This window comes from Phoca vitulina, unplaced genomic scaffold (genome assembly GCF_004348235.1).
Source record: "Phoca vitulina isolate PV1807 unplaced genomic scaffold, GSC_HSeal_1.0 scaffold64, whole genome shotgun sequence".
Lineage (NCBI taxonomy): Eukaryota > Metazoa > Chordata > Mammalia > Carnivora > Phocidae > Phoca > Phoca vitulina.
In genome coordinates this window covers 7,442,746-7,461,302 of record NW_022589767.1, presented here as the reverse complement: position 1 = coordinate 7,461,302, position 18,557 = coordinate 7,442,746, and the positions used below count along the sequence as shown (strand labels likewise).

Here is an 18,557-nt window from a genome sequence, read left to right as displayed (position 1 = left end):
CTGATAAATAATTACACTAAAATGAAGAATTACGTTCATCAAAAGAGCCCTTAAAGAAAGTGAAAGCAAGTTATAAACTTGGAGAGCAGATTTGTAAAAGGTTACTATTTATCATTAATAGACAAACATAAAAATTCTTAGTCATAAGAAAAAAGATGCCAAGAAAAGCAGACAATATATAAATAGGCATGTCACAGAGGATAAAATACAAATATACACTGGACCTAATACAAGATGCTAAATTTTACTAATCTGGGAAATCCAAAGTAAGAGCCACAATAAGAAAATATTTGACAACCACCAGATTGTCAAAAATGTAAAAGTTGGACAATATCAAGTGCTGACAAAGATATGAAGCAACAAGAACTCATATACTGCTGGAGGGAACTTAACAGTACCACTTCAGAAAATATATTCAATAAAGTTGAAATGCACATACCTTACAGTCTCAGTGATAGTTATATATTCTAGAGAAACTCTTGCAAATGTACATGAGGAGACATACAACAATGTTCACATAATGGCCATAAAATAGGAAACAAATGTCCACTAATCTCGTAAATGGTTAAATTGTAGTATAATCATACAGTGAAATACTACATAGTCATAAAAATAAACCACATCAACTTCGGATAAATCTCATCAAAAAACCGTGTTTAACAAAATTAAATCAGGGGCGCCTGGGTGGCTGAGTCGGTTAAGCATCTGCCTTCTGCTCAGGCCATGATCCCAGGGTCCTGGGATCAAGCCCTGAGTTGGGCTCCCTAGTCAGTGGGGAGCCTGCTTCTCCCTCTGCCTCTACCTCTCCCCGCTGCTCGTGCTCTCTCTCACTCTTTCTGTTAAATAAATAAAATCTTAAAAAAAAATTAAATCACACAAAGAATAACTTTACCACTGTATAGTTTTTAAAAAAACAGCAGGAGAAATTAAACCATGTATTGTATATGGACTCAGACATATGTGATAAAATTTAAGAAAACCCATTGAGAATGTTATAAGCACAAATTCAGGATGGTGGCTGTCTATGACATGGGGACACAGAAAACACAGGGATTAGACTGAGGAAGGGTAAGTAAGAGGGGCTTCAAAGGTCCAAGACATGTCTATAAAGCTGAGTGTCATGTGCAGGAGTATCATGTAAGTATCTGACAAATGTTGTATTAATTTGGTACGTATTAAATTTTTTGTAATGAAATAAAACATATACTCAAAAAGGCTTAAAAATTCTTAGCATCAGATATAAGTAGCAGTAAAATAAATATTAATTGATCCACAGAGTTCAGACTATTGCTAATTGCACAAAACAAACTAGATGTGCAGAGAGTTAAATTATAGATTTTAACCTGCCTTGTTCCCTTCAGTGGGACAAGTCTGACCAAAGGGTTAAAGGCAAGAAAGTAATTACTATTAATCATTCTTCATGTTACACAGTCCCTATTTATGAGCTTATAATCAAATGCCTTTCCTAAAATTATTTCTAGGGGGTTTCAGGAATTTGTAAAATCTTCCACTACTGTGATTCCTACTCTGTTGTCCATTAGGTAACTTTGTGGTTTAAAGATTATGAAATTTTGTTCTGGTTCACCACACAATTTGAACTCTCCAAGTGACCAGCAGCAAAAAGAAGAGATTAAATATTTACATTTAAAACATCTACTTCTGCTAATACCAATGCAAAAAACTTTATGACCAAAACACAGACAACACTAATTTGAAAATCCTCATCTTTGGATTTTAGTACCTGATAAACAGTACTACATAAATCCCTGGGCTGACCATCCCCCTTGGCCAAATGAATCATGGCCCCTCTGTCCCTTAGTCCCAGGGTCACTTCTGTCTAAGGGTCTACTGAAACTAAATCCATCAAGCCCCTTGATGCCCAGGGTTCATACCATCCCCGTTCCCTTCTCAATCCATCCCCGGACCCAGCATTAGCCCTACAAGGCTTTGTTCTTTCTGTCCCCGAACTCGTGTGCACTCCACCTATTTTGTAAACTAAACTACCTACAGTTATACAAAAATAAACAAATAAATAAAAATAAACTACTTATGGAAGTGGTGCTCCCTAATTAGCAAACTTTCCTATGGCCTCAAACTTTTCTCAAAGCATTACCCCAATATCATGGCTGTTGAGGACTTTCCCCTGAGGACGTCAGCTCTACTGATGCACAAACAGCAGCTGTTTGCCCCTACCCCTCAAGGTCCTTCAAGCACCTGAGCCAAGCATTCACGCCCTGAGGCCCACAATGCGGCACATTTGAAATCACTACTTCAGTGATCACAGTGCATCAACACAACCCTAACCTCCCAACATACTTTCCCTCTGTGGATTCTCTGGTTCTGAGAGAATTTCTATTCCAACCCATCAGATTCTTATTCCACCTCCTTCCTTCCCAGCCTGAAGTCCAACGGTATAACATTTCAACAAATGTATCATACCCTAAACTCTCCTGCTCATCTGCCTTTCATTGCATCATGAAAAAACCCTTTGTGGCTCCAAATGTTCATGTTCTCTGAGCTCCCACTGTCCATGAGCCTCCTTCAAGATTGCATAAATACTTAATGAGTGTCTACAATGTACCAGAGACAGAGCATATAACACTCTTATCACAAAACTTTTATTAAAACTGTTCAACAAATATTTACTGAGCACTTCCTGAGAAGACGAAGGCACTATTCTAAGGTCTGAGAATTCAGTAGTGAACAGGTCAGAGGAGGTCTCTGCTCTTATGAAGCTTACATCCCAGTGGGGGATGACAAACCACCAAAAAAGTGAATGAACAAGAACTTGAGCCAGTTCTATGTGCCACAAGGAAAATAAAACATGGGAATAGGACATCAAGTGCCTGGTCAATGGGTTTTAGGTGTGGGCAGGATAGGGGAGGTTTTCTATTTCTCAGAAACCACACTGAAACCTATGTATCTTCCCCACCCCCAGCCCCCACAACAGAAGCACTAGGGCCCATTCTGAACCTTAAACAGACATAGCCCCAATGAGACTACCAAACCAACTAAACACATCATCAAAAGAAACAAATAAATTACTCTACAGGAGTTAGGAACTAACAGAATAAAGAAGAGAATTGCACACACACTCATTTAACTTTCTATATACTCACAGGAGTACATGATCAGTAGTATGACCATGATCAAGTGTAATCCCATATTTAAGACTGAGGAACCATAAACTTCAGTTGGGTTCAATAATTTTTTTTGGCACATATGCTATATGAATTACAAAAACGCTCCAATTGTCCACCTCCCAACCCCACCCACCCCTGTATCCACAACCCTTGTAATGAGAGTTCCCAATTCTTCCTTCAAAAGATGGGAGTCCAGGGGCACCTGGGTAGCTCAGTCCATTAAGTGTCTGACTCTTGGTTTTCACTCAGGTCACCATCTCAGGATCTGGGGATCGAGCCCCCTGTCGGGCTCTGCACTCAGTGCAGAGTCTGCTTCAGATTCTCTCTCCCTCTCCCTCCTGCTCTCTCTCTCTCTCAAATAACTAAAATCTTAAAAAAAAAAAAAAAAAAAAAGATGGGAGTCTGTTTCTCCACTCCTTGAATCTGAGCTTGGCTTTGTGACTTTCTTTGGCCAATAGAAAGCAGTGGAAGTGAGCCCAGGCCTCAAGAAACCTGGAATGCTCTGCTCGCTCACCTGGAACTTGCCTTCACCACAAAGGCAAGCCTGGGCAAGCCTACTGGAGGATGAGAGATCATGTGAAAGACAGCCCAGTCATTCCCACCATCCCAGATTAAGGCCATCCTAGACCAGCCAAAATCAGCAAAATTTCCTACCTGACCCACAGCTAATCTTAGACAAGAGTAAACCCAACAGAAGCTAGATGAATTGCCCAGCCAACAGAGGAATATGTGCAAAAATAATATTGTTTTAAGCCACTGAATTTTTAGATGGTTTCTTATATAGCAATAACTGATACACAAGATTAATTAAACATAACTATTCAACTCAGATAATCTATTATATCTCTCGTTTTATGTTTTTGAGGAATTGAAGCCAAAAATTGTGAAATATTTTAATTTCAGGGTTTTCTGCAATGAGGCTTTAAAAGAAGACCAGGCAGGAACTGTTATATACAGGAAGGATTTAGAACCACATCAAAGGATTTTACTTCTCCTACCAATACTACTGCTTGTTTTCAATTCAGAGTTTCTTCTGCAGCTCCACTGAGAAAGGAATAGCAGCTGAACTGAAAATCATTCATATTAGAATAGCGGGGCTGACGATATTGTAAAAATCTGAATTACTAGGTAAATGTTCAAAATGACCTGGGATCCTCTATAAAAGAAAGATATAAGTTGATTTTCTTGTCCTTTTATGCTTTTTTTCTGAAGTACAGAAATTTCTCAGTATGAATAGTTTCTGAGAAACTTACCTCTTTTTCCAAGTTCAGTAAGGATTTCATTTCTTGTCTGCCTCCTCCAAGAGTTTTAAGTAACTAAGTTTTGAAAATAGATAATAATAAGTATACATTCTATCTGCCCCCCCCCCCCCATTCATCTGGGTAAGCATAAAGGTTTAGTGACTTGAACTGGACCAGGCCTATCCTGCTTTCTACCCTGTGGGGTTGTTCTGAGAATCAAACAGGAGGCAGGGAGAGGAAAGTGTTCAGCAGGAATGTGACCTCGCTTGGCCCACCGCCCAGAGTTCTTGGTCCCAGCCTACTCCAGCCACTCCTGGTCATGGGCTTGGTCTATGCCAGCCAGCAGTGCTTGCCTCCGAGCGCCTGTCTTCCAGCACCTTTGCAGAGCCTGAGTACTAATACATTTTAAGTATTTCACATCTAACATTTACACAGGTGTGGTCCCAATTTTTTTATTCCTTTTTATTAAAGACAAGGGTTTCAGTTCTCTTACTTCATCCTTCAGCTGCCCTTTTCTACAATTTATTTTACAGCTAAATTCATTTTTTCAAAAAAATTCATAAAATATATTTTTAAAAAACAGCAACATCTATATTCAAAATTGCCTTTTCATGGTCACTCCTGGGCATACTATATTATATACAGCCCTTAGCATTCTCTCCTTTTAATTCAGTTCTACTTGCTTATGTGAGAGTCCCTAATGTTACAATGTCTTCAATTTTTCATTACCCTGGAGAATATATTCAAGCTAGGTCCTGCCTTTTTAATCTACAGCCCTGGACAGTAGCTACTTTACTCTTCAAAGAAAGCCTTTCTTAGAACCACCAGGCATTTCACAAATACACTGATTTCTAATTCCTAGATCACAGGGCTTTCTTAAGTAGAAAACATTTTAAAAACCGAATATGTGTATTATTAAATGTACACTATATCATCACCAACACTTTTTATTACACATAACAGTAAGTGTTGGTGAAGTTCCTACCTTCAAGAGGTTTAAAATCTACACAGAATGAAGACTTAAAATGATGTTTCTGAACCACTGTTAGTAGGTCATACATCTTAAGTTGTTTCCCAGCATTAGTAACACTGAAACGTATTCTCTTTTTACCCAATGTGATGAACTCGCAAAACAAATACCCATGTGAATTAAAATTTTAAAAATAAATACCCATGTATTTTATACCTATACCATGTTCTACAGTTTTTCAAAGTCTATTTACATAAATTACCTCATAACATCATCCGCCTATATAACAGGTAAGACAAGAAGAAACTGGTACAAAACAGGATTAAGAAATTTTCTTAAATATGGCTAATAGAAGTAATAGAGCCAAGGTCTGACCCATGGCTACTTTCTATTTCACTAGAGTACTCAGTGCCCACAGACGTACAAATTACATACACACTGGGTCACAGAAAGAAGCACATCCCTCTTGGCAAATCTAACTGGCTGATAAAGGGCCTAACTCATATTGTGCTCTGAACTCGTGGCTTTCCAGGTGGGTGTACACTAGACTTCCACTGGGTTGTGAGAAACAATATTTGGCACCCCTATGTACATTAATTTTTAAATCATGGTAAGAAAAAATAAGCTTTACTAATATGTAAGACATGAACTGACAGCAATACATGTATAATTTATAAATATACAACGGGGGTGTATAATCAAAAACTTTTTTGCCTGTAGGAGTACACAGTCAAAATACTTTGGAGATCTCTACTAAGCTAACTGGCTCCGACATCAAAAATACAAATGAATATATGACAGAACAGAAAAACAGAAAAAATACATGGAAGAGGCAATTTACAGAAGAAATTCAAACTGGCAACAAATAGAGGAAATCTTGCCAAGCATAGCCAAAACCAAGAATATACAAATTCAAACAAGATACCATTTTTGTCCATTAGATTAGCCAAAACGTTAAGTCTGGTAATACCAAATCCTGGCAAGAATACGAGAGAGGATAATCCCATACGCTGCCTGGTGTGAGGATAAAATGGTAAAGACTTTTTGGAAGACAGCTGGACTAACTGTAAACCACGAATAGTAAAACCATTCATCTGGATGTGACTATCAAATGTCTCCAGTAGATGACCCAACTCCAATTCCCAAAGGCATTCAGGAATGGGATGCACTGGTACCTGGGGCTTTCTGATTCATTATGCAGTCAGTTTTGCACAATGTGTCACTTTTTTTATCACATTCCTATTTTTTGTGTGACTCCATGGACTTAATGAAAAACAGCGGTCTTTCATTAATTTTATAAGTATGCATTTTAATAATTTCAATATTTAGACCCTATTTATGATGTACAGCAGGATTTTACTATATTTATCAAAAGCTAAAATATACACATGGCCTAATCCAGCTATCCCACATTTAACATTTTCTAAAAATATTTGCAAATAACCACAAAGTTTATGTGTATGTTCACTACACACTTTTAGAAATTGAGAAAAAAAATTTAAAAACCTAAATGTCCAACAATAGGGATATGGTCAAATAATCAAAGCATATTTTGTAGCCACTGAAAGAACGGTGCTGACTTATACCTACTAATATGAAAAGATCTAAGGTATTTATTTATTTATATATATATATTTTAAAGATTTTATTTATTTATTTGAGAGAGAGAATGAGAGAGAGAGAGAGAGAGCGCATGAGCAGGGGAGAGTCAAGAGGTAGAAGCAGACTCCCTGCCAAGCAGGGAGCCCGATGTGGGACTCGATCCTGGGACTCCAGGATCATGACCTGAGCCGAAGGCAGACACTTAACCAACTGAGCCACCCAGACGCCCTCTAAGATATTTATTAAATAAAAAGTACATCTAGTATAATCTCATTTTAAAAATACAATCTCAATTTTGCTTATATATGCACACGTGAATGCAAAGAAAAGGAAGCACAGTATGGGGTGGGAGGGAAAAGTATAAAAAGGAGACTCTGCACTACTGTATCAGAGGAGTAACATTTTCCTTTAAGTCTCCCTTAGAACACAGAGTGCTATAGTGCCTACTTGGAAATACCGCCCCTGATAATTATTGTCTGGAATCACATGAGTTGATTCAGAGTTCAAGCTGACAACTCAGTCAAGCACTTAAAATCTCCCCCCACACAAACACACATGCAAATGCATATGCAGGTGAGACACCTACCTGTCTGTCTGTCTACCTATCATTGATATACTACATCAACTGTATTGTCAATATGAAACCAGGATGAACAAAAGCTTAAGACTCAATTTACTCAAGTACTCAAATGTCTTTAAACTTACTCGACCTTACATGCAAGCTCATGAACTGCTTTCATTTTTTAGGTTTATAGCTTTATGATATAAATTCACAGACATTAAAAGATGGTAAATACAACCAGTATACCCACCTCCTAATCTAAGCCCTTAAATATCACTAGCTTATAGCGCAACGTGCTTTCCTACTGATCCAGGAGCTGGTCTCCAAATTATTCTGAATACAGTGCTTCAAAATGTTATTGCTAATCAATTAGAGCTGCGATCCTAGTTGTAACTTATTTACCATCTCTGGTAATCTATTACATCAATGGTCTGCTATGACCACACCTACTGATATTCACAGGCTTGTACAGTCCTCTCCCACTTTTGATTTTGGTCTTGGTTTGTGACTTGCTTTGACCAACAGGACATGAGCAAGCATGATGTAAGCAAAGGTTTTATAAGTGCTTGTGTACTAGGGCTTGTCCTCTTGAAATGTTCCCCCTTAGAAGTCAGCTGCCATGGGGCACCTGGGTGGTTTAGGTGGTTAAGAGTCCGACTCTTGATTTTGGCTCAAGTCATGATCTCAGGGTTGTGAGATCAAGCCCCGCCACAGGCTCCGTGCTGAGCATGCTCTCTCTCCCTCTGTCCCTCCCCCCAGCTCGTGCACATACTCATGTGCTCTCGCTCTCTCACAAAAAAATAAAATAAAGTAAAATAAAATAAGCCAGCTGCCATGTTATAAAGAAACTCTAGATAAACCACTAAGTGATGAGAGGCCATGAGGAGAGAGATACTGGATATTCCAGCCACAACCGAATTCCAGCTGAATGTGTCTGCTGCATGTGTGACCTCAGTTACATCACAAAGAACAGAAGAACGGTATAGCTGAGCCCAGTCAACCCAAAGAAAGGGAGAAACTATAAATCATTATTGTTTTAAGCCACTAAGATTTGGGGTTGTTGGTTACTGAGCAAAAGATAACTGGAAAACTAATCCCTATTCTAAACCACCTGCATCACTAACAACAATCCATGTAGATTCTCTATCAGTTACCTTTAAATTTCATCTGTCCAATCAAGAGTGTTAACTGCAGGTAATGGAGAAATGGCGGCACTTTCATACGCTCTCATATACTGCAGGAGAGAACATAAATGTATACAAATCTTCTAGAGAGCAAATTGGCAAAATATTAAGGTACTGAACCTTTTAAAAAGGTCACGTCCTTTCCCAATAATTCCAAGTCTAGGAAATAGACATGCATATAAGAATGTTATATGGGATTTTTTTCACAGCAAAAAGTAGGAAACAACATAGCCACCTAAAAATAGAGAAGTGATTAAACAATTCTATGTTCACAGGACAGAACATCGTAGTTACTAAAGAATTTTCCAATGAGGGCGCCTGGGTGGCTCAGTTGGTTAAGCGACTGCCTTCGGCTCAGGTCATGATCCTGGAGTCCCTGGATCGAGTCCCGCATCGGGCTCCCTGCTCAGCAGGGAGTCTGCTTCTCCCTCTGACCCTCCCCCCTCTCATGTGCTTGCTCTCTCTCATTCTGTCTCTCTCAAATAAATAAATAAAAAATCTTAAAAAAAATAAAAATAAAAAAAAAAAAAAAAAAAAAAAAAAAAGAATTTTCCAATGAATACATAACCATGGGCATACACAATATTACTAATGGAAATAGTATTCAACACAGTATTAGCAATAAGACCCCCCCCAAAATATGTGTGTACAATTCAGCATATATACTGAAATATTAACAGAAATTCCGTAAGCACAACAGGACTGGGTGATTTTTCCTCAATCTCCTTTGCTCACGATGGCCAGTAAGCATGGTTTTTACTGTTTCTTCTTCAGAATTCAACACTTGCACTCCATTCTCCCAGGTCTAGGCCTGACCCATCCTGCTTACCTTTTGAATTACTCCTTCTGCAAGGTACAGCAAAGAGCGTCCTTGAGGATCACTGATACTATCATTCTTGGAATTCTGCAGATGCTCAGGTTCACCGTCCTCCTGGCCCTGTGCATGCGGCACTATTTATAAGGGAGGAGCAGCAGACCTCTGATCTCGTAGTCTTTCACACCCTGGTTTCCTACGGTGAATTGGACCTTTCTTTCTAGTCACATGGTTTCTGTAAGGCTTGCCAACAGTAATTTTGGCTGCAGCCAAGGAGAGAAAATTACTGAAGACCAGAGGGCCAGTCTTTGCTCCAGCAAATAGGCATGTGATCCAAGGTGGTCAAAGTCCTGTCCAAGATTTTTTTTTTTTAATTTGGGAACAGAGAAGAAACCTTGGTTAAAAAACTGAAAGGGTATAATTTGGGGCTGAGGCTTAATTTTTCTGGTTAAGTGGAAAGAAGCTTTCTAAAGCAAAAAAAGGTAAGAGCCTTAAAGAATTCATTTGTTATCACTCCTGGAATTAATGTGGAAAATAGTTTGGGTCACTGACATTTGTAACAATAAGAATCCTGACTGGGTGACAAGTGAGAAGCAGAAAAATGCCCCGGGATGTCCAGATTTGGGTAAAGACTTTTTTGCTTTTTTTTTTTTTACAATCTATAATAGGTCTTCATTTCAAACATCTAATCGTCTATTATGTGTCGGATGTGGGAAACATAAAGATTATTACAACTTCAAAGAGTTGGGTTCTGAAGTTACTGACCACTTCAGAGAATAATTCCCAAACAGCCGAGAGGCTACTCCTAAGTGGCTAAGGAGTTCTCCAACTGGCTCTAAAGCTTCCATCATCTGTACCTCATAAGAACTACTTTCTAGGCCCCTCGGTTTTCTATAGGAGCCACTGATGTCTGTATATTGAAGATTTGGTCTACATTCACTTTACCCATACTAGTACAACAGTATAGACTTCCAGATCTCCCTTGCTCTCCAGAAGCCACATTGGCCTGAACTGTGAAAGTTTCTAAATGCGAATGCCATGGCCAATGGCAAGATCTAGATTTCAGCTGCCTTCTGAGAGGCATCTCGGGTCCCTGCATTCTCTTGGCTTTGTCATGGATCAGGTCTACCATCAAGCCTCTAAGCAGATCCTACAAAGAATCACATAAACCAAACTCACGGATGATTTGCTAATTCATACTGGGATAAATATCACATGGACAGGGAATATCGAAATTTCACAAGGAGGCAAATTATAAGGTTTCTGAATAGCATGGAATTAAGCTGACTGTCATCATCAAAGTTCAATCAACAAATATTTATTGAGGAACTACTATAAGAAAGGCTTAGGCCAAGGGACTAAAAATACAGCAATGAACAAGACTGCTTTCCATGAAGCTTACCTACCATACCGAGTGTGAGTAAACAGGTATTAAACAAGCGTTGCCTTGATTCTAACATGTACTTTTTTTTTTTTTTTAAAGATTTTATTTATTTATTTGAGAGAGAGAATGAGAGAGAGCATGAGAGGGGGGAGGGTCAGAGGGAGAAGCAGACTCCCTGCTGAGCAGGGAGCCCGATGCGGGACTTGATCCCGGGACTCCAGGATCATGACCTGAGCCGAAGGCAGTCGCTTAACCAACTGAGCCACCCAGGCGCCCCTCTAACATGTATTTTTTAAATATACTGTTGCTGAAATAAAGATGGAGAGGTTTATTTAATATGGTCACAGTGCTCTCTTTTTCCCCCTGAAAAGCTGCTATTAAATCAATGGTAACTGATAATCACTGGCAGCTTAAAAGAAACATGATAATTATATAATTCAATATTTAATCATAATCTTGTTATATGCTAAGAAGAAAAAATATTAGGAGAGAATCTGATGGGGACCAGAACTTACTCTGGAAGGCTCTGTTAGCTCTCCAAAATCTCCTCATAACACAGTAGTCAGAGTGACCCTTTCAAAGGGTGAAGCCGGATCATGTGCCTCCTCTGCTCAGATCTGCAGGGGCACCCTATTTCCCTAAGTAACAGCCGATTACACCAACCCATGACATCCCCAAACAGTACAACCCATTAACTTCTCTGATTTCAACTCCTTTCTTCCCGCACTCATTCCTCATCATTCCTCTCCTGATACACCATACCCTGCTCTATTTTTTTCTTACAGCATTTGCATATTATTACATACTATAAAAAGTACTTATTTAACTAAGGCTTACTTTGATATTCTGCCCCCCACCCCCGTCCCATTCCACAGAATAGTTTTCTGGTCTATTATGTTTAGTGATAGATCTTAATCACTAAGGCATATTTAGGAGTTCAAAATGTGTCGAAGAGAATCAGAAGAAAGAATATATCCGTGAACAAGTGATTGGAAGACCTTGCACTGGGACTGAAATAATCATCAAAACCAGTTGGTGAAGCCTTGCTGTCTATTTTTTAGTGGAGGGTAACTTCCTCCTGCAGTTTTTCTCCTTTTACTCAATTCCCAAACCACACCAATCCCACCCAAGTCTTCAGATATAGCAAAACTTTCACTCAGGTTATGGTCCAGTCTCAAGCCCAAGATGCTATTTATTCTTCATTTTTCGGATGATTTTGTACTGCTTTGTACTGATCCACTCTGGGAATTTCACCAGTGAACTTTCAAAGGCAGGCTTATTCCTCATGTTTGTGAGAAAGTCCTCTTCCAGTAACTCTCATATTGGGCCAAATCCGTTCAATATATCTGCTCAAAGCATGATGCATACTTCCCAGAGTTTATCACAGTCTACCAATATGTACTTGTGATTATTTTATTATCGTCTCTCCCACAAAATAACGGTATGCCCTTAAGAGCAAGGTCCATGTCTGTCCTTCACAAAGCTTACAGCACCTGGCACACAGAAAATACCCAGTAAGTATTTGTTGAATGAATAATTGGATGGATGAATACAACATTTCTGGCTTGGATGTATATGCATATATAGTTTAGTCAACTAGGTAGCTGAGATAGGATTTTTTTGGGTAGAGTGAGTTGTGCTTCTTGTTTGTGAAGGAGAAACAGAAGATATTGTTGGGAGTCCTTTGGAAAGGCCGATTTTAACCACCTAAAATGCTATGTCCTCTCAACCAGCTCAAAGACCAACTCACGATCAACACTTCCACCTAGAGCTTCTCCCCCTTCCCCCGACCTACTCCATTATTCTGGTCAAGGGTACCAATCATTCTTATAGCCTCTCAGACACAAAGGCTTTGAGTAGCTTTTGACCTCTTTCTGTCAACCTCCTAGCTCAGCAAGACTCCTAAAGCCTGTCAACTCCTTTTAAATATCGTTGATCAATCGTCTCCTTCCTTTCCATTCCTGCTACTACCAACTTGGTACAAGCAACTAAACTCTCAGATTATTATAGCAACAGATCCAGAACTGGTCTCTGTGATTCCAGGTTTGCCCCTTTGTAATCCATCCTGCCTACATTAAAATCTCCTTAAAACCTTCACACTACTAATGCTATACCAAAAAATATCTGCCACGGCAACCTAGAAAATAAAAATCTCAGCCTGACATTTGAAGGCCAGATACAATATAGCTCCAAACAGTATCCCAGCATTTTCTATGTTAACATCATTCACCAGCACACTAGTTCTCACTAGTCATCACATGCATTATACACGTTCCCACCCCCATGAATTTATCCTACCAGTCATTTATATGAATGTAGAATTCCATCTACACCCTCAAGTCTAGCTCAACTCCCACATCTTCCTTCAAGCCTTTCCCAGACCTCCCCACTTAATCTGCCCCTTCCTCCTGGGCTTTCTTATGACACCATCTGACAGACAACTAGGATCTTTTTTTTTTTTTTTACACTATTTACTCCAATTTACACATATACATATACACATGTAACTTTTCACATTTAACCCCAACTTACACCTATCTGTTATGGAAAAGTAAAAGGGTCACAGGAGAGGTGCATTCATCAACAAATGCTAATAAACCCTTTATTTTTCCTGGACAGATAAAGGTAGCTGTACAGGGATGTTTATATCTGGCCAATCTCCAGGGCTTCCAACGCTCACTCTTCTAACCAATTTTGTATTTTTCTACTCCTTGTTTTTTCCCCTTCCTGAACATATACCAGAGCTTTGAGAATAAGAAAAACTAAAGAGGCCTACCACATTAAGGGGGAAAACATTTAAGAAATCCAAAAAGGGTTCTCAAAATGCAACAACCTGAGGTGTGGGGAAGCCTCTTACTCTGTCCCAATTAACTCCTTCAAAGACTAGAAGCCAACATCATCATCATCAACACCACTTACTTAGAGACTAACTGGATGCTACGCATTAAGCTACACACTGAAACCACAAAGAGACACTAAGCAGGCCTGGTCCTAGCATTGGTCCTTGGGCTAAAAAGAAGGACAACGGGATTCCACAATATAATCCACTATGATTGGAAGTCCCAGCTTCCTAATCTTGACACTCTAAATGCAATTCATCATTGAAACTTTCCTAAACTGTCACAGGACACTCTACATTTCCTTTAACAAGATAGTATTTTTAAATTACCTATTTGTTCCATTTTTTGTTTTGTCTGTTTCTACTACTAGAGTATAGACTCTAGGAAGGCAGAGTCTCCTCATTGTATTGCAGAGCACCTGGAACAGTGCCCATCATTTACTAAGTACTCCTGAGAGATTGTAAATGAATGACCAAATTCTAAGACCCTGTTAATATAATACTAGTCACAAGAGTTTTAGGGGGTTAAACAAGCTTTTATTTGTAGGCCGGCCTACTAACCTAACCACTGTACTTGTTTCTATGAAATAAAACCTGTAGTGTCAGGCACCCCACTTATGGGGAGATACATATCATAGGGCCTGTTTTTAATGCCCGGTATTTTTAGGTATAGAGGGGCTTTAGTGCAGAGATCTTAATGTGAATGCTAGTGACTAGTAGTGAGGCTATATGACCTACAATAGGCCCTTAACCTCTTTAAGCTTCAGTTTCATCATCTGAAAAAAAAAAAAAAGGAAAAAGAGTGCAATAAAAGGCCACTGTGAAGATTAAATTCATCTAATGCTATGCTGAAGGACCTAGTACTAAGTAAGTCCATCTTTCCCACTATCTCCCTCTTTTAACACACTGCCTGTTTTCTCCTATATTACAGACTCCTTGAAGTTTGAAACCATAGTTCATAGTTGTGCTGTACCTAATGAATTAGCATAAACTGCTTCACACACATAATCACATATTATAGTCTAAAACTCTCTGTTACGAATATAAAAAAGAAATATAACATCCATGAATTGTTCTGAAGCATTATACTGCTATACCCAATTATATATTACAATATCAATGTACCCAACAATTTTAAATATCAAATATATAGTAATATATTCTAAGATTCTTGGTGGCAGTTATGTTACATTCCTTATCCTTGCTCATAGTTCAAACCATGAAGAAACACATTTATTTTCTCACTTACAACCTTAAATGGCTATGTCAAACTAGAATTCCCTTCACTGCAGGTTGGTTTGAAATTCCAAGCACACATTATATTCAGCTATCACAGATACCGAAATGAAACTTCATTAGTCAAAATTCAAACACTGCTCTATTTGCATATCTAAGAAAAAGTTCAATTTTCAGAACTTAAATTTTAAGTCAAGAAAAAAAGCAGTATGAAAATATAACCTCACAAAATTTACATACTACTTTTATTACCCTGCAAAGACATTTTTTGATTCCCAATTCTGCCGCATAAGACAATGACCTTTAAATAATCAGAACAAAGTTTCTCACTGTTCAGAGAGCATTGTTTTAAGATTTACTTGGCACTTTAAGTTAACCATCTTAAAGCTTTGAAGCACAAAGGAATAGTCAGTGACACATCCATTTTAAGCTACCATGACCTGTCATTACAGAGTCATTAAGCAGTAATTTCAAGGGGTAAGCAGAAAGCTTTATAACCTTCAAATATATTAAGATTAGCCTCTGTACTTCATAAGCTAAGTTATTTGGATATTTAAAGCTACACTTCATAAATTATAAAATTCACTGATAGTTTTCTGCATTCTTTCTAAAGATAAATAACATGAATTAACTGTTAAAAAGCAATACAGAAACCCAATAATCAAATCAAACACTGTACATATGTGTTTTTATACATACACGTGATGATTTCTAAGCTGGCTAGCTTAAGGTATACAGAAAAAATATTCTTCTCAGAAAATTATTTATCTTTATGATAAATAAATAATTTCCAAATATTAACATTCTTTTGTACAAATGGATTTAAAGTAAAATACATTCTCTATATTATATATTCTTCTACCTAACTGTAAACTTTCATTAAAGAACCAATTTCAAAAATTATATAAAGTAAACTGATTATCCAATTCAAACCTATACAACTCTTAATTCCGATTAGGTCCTTTGTTGACGCAGCTCTCCAGGGAAGGTATGTTACAAAGCACAAAACGCGGCAACAGAAAGAAAGCACACCCAACTCTGGCACTACACACTTCACACTCACCTGTGGTTATCTATTCAAAGTTTACAATAGTTGGCATGACAGGAAAGCTAAGTAGCTTTCCGTATTTCTCACGTCATGTCTTCTTGACCCTTAAGTTAATCATTTTGCAGACTACTACAAATTCCCAAAATATTATAAAATCCAGAGAAATTTAAAAATGGGATGGAATTCAGAAGTTGCCTTTTCCAGCCAGCCTAATTTAAAGGCATGAAGACTGAGCTCCATGGTCTTTAAGAAGGTCAAGACACAGCCCAGCTGTTATGACTTACCCGAACTCCAATCCTCTTTCACCCTACCACCACCAGAGATGCAATGGTCAATACCAAAGTATTATCCAAAAATAAATTCTTTTTGGCAGTGTGCCAACATTTGTTCAGAAGAGAAATAATCTGAGAGTTAAATGTACCTTTGGGAACAAAAATAGAAACTCAAGTACTTTAGGTCTTTCTTCTTGTTAAGGGAACCTCCCAGGAACACCAGATCAGGATTAGGAGGAGGATCAACACATCTTTTATTGATCTATCTTCCCTCTTCCCATGAGAACAAAACCCACCCTGTTCACTATATCACAACCTTTCTTATAATTTGATCAATAACCTCCTTTCTTCATCTAAGAATGAACCAACAATGAGAAATACATCCACCAACATTAATAATTTTCCTACTTCAGACTCCTATCCTTTCTTCTCTGAACATTCTAAATATAGTTCACGTTCCTGCTGTTTCTCATCTTGCTGTCTTTGCAGCCTATAAGTTCCAAAGGCATGTTTCTGTTGTTTTATTATGTGGTGTGACAATGGAAATAGTAATTCTTCTGACTACTTCTATGATTAAAATGAGACTCAGACATGACAATATATGTGAAAGCACTTGGTAAATGGCAAAGTTTAAGATAAACGTAGTGCCCCTATCATATAAGAATGATAAAGCATCCCTAGTTGCTCATATACAAGTTAGCAAAAAATTTCTAGGAAATTATGGCCTACATTAGCGATTTAACTAATCTTAAAAGAAATTAGTCTGATACATCCAGAAAAAAAAAGGAGTAGCACCTAACATTCAGCAAATCATGTATTTTTGTCAATGATTGTTTTACTTCAAAGAAGTTTAATGAGTGATATATTTCTATAACATGCTCAATTTTAGAACAAATCACTTTCAAATACAAATTATTACTACTTTCAGGCACAATTACTGGTTGTCTACTAATATCACATGATTAAAACCCAGTAATTTAAAAATGCCATCAGAATTAAAGTAAAATTATTATAGCTTTCTTAATATTGTCCTCATTTTCCTGAGAAACTTACTTGGGCATGACACTCAAAGAAGATTCTAATTTGTTTAAGTCAACATAAAAGAAAATCTAATCAAAATGGCTACTAGAACAAAAGAAAATTCAGTCTTTCTAACAGCTCAGTTCTGAAATAAAACATTTTCAGCCCACACAAAATAACATTTTGTACTATCGAATAAACGTTCATCTAAGAATGTACACATTCACAGGAATTAAAATATTATTGAGAATTACAGTGTTACTCCTATTCTTATAAGATTAGCTAGGCTTAATGTACAGTAAAATTATATTGGATAAAAATAAATGAACTCTATCGAAAAAAACTTTCTTCAAAAATATCAATATTACATCCAAAAAAAAGAAGCATCCCTTTTCATGGCTATACAAACTCACTTTAATACAGGATGAAAATAGCCACTAGGAAAATATTTGGTGACTCTGCACTTTACTTATGCCTTTATTTTTTAGGTCATCTAATAATGTATAGCACAATCTCCAAATAAGAGATGTAACTGAAAAATATCCAGAGAAGAATCACATCATGAAATCCTCTATGCCTGGATCTTACTTCTGCCTTCTCTATTTCTATATCCAAATGTAATCATTCCTAATACCTATAAATATCCCTTGACATTTTACATAAATATTCTGAAAAATTTTAAAACCATACAAGTAATTATAATTTAATGGAATTATGGTGTGATCTTAAAAATATCACTTAGTAAAATACCTTATTAGGTCCAATGAAATAAAGGTGACTTTAGCTAGGTATCTGTTATTATTAATAAACTATTGACATCTCAATCAAATTTTGTATTTTAGTATTCTTTCAAGCCTCAGTTCCTTAAAATTAAACAAAAAATTTTAAAACAAGCTCTTAAGTAAATAGTTTCTAATTTAAAACAAATATAAAAACCACCTTTATTTTCCCCTTGGGAGGTAAAAAAATTTCCTACATACTGTTGACCTCAAGCATTGTTTATTTGTCTCCAAGTACTACCAAATGAACACAGAACAGAAATTAGTTCAATGTTCTATAGAATTAAAAGTCAGGACTAACTGGTCATCTCTCCTTTGTAAGCTCTAGTGAAAGCCTTTTATTCAATCACAAACAACCATAAAACATTTGTATTTTAAAGACTTATATTTAAATAAACTAAGGCAAATTACAATGCTCCAACAGATGTTTGTGAAATAATTACTATTTGTTTGTTTTTACTTT

At 37.3% G+C, this 18,557-nt stretch overlaps 1 protein-coding gene across 13 annotated transcripts in view; it reads right to left on the bottom strand.

The window, feature by feature from the left end:
- The window catches only part of PLEKHA5 (pleckstrin homology domain containing A5), a 236,782-nt gene that overhangs the window by 215,042 nt on the left and 3,183 nt on the right, over positions 1 to 18,557 (bottom strand). The window lies entirely within an intron of this gene.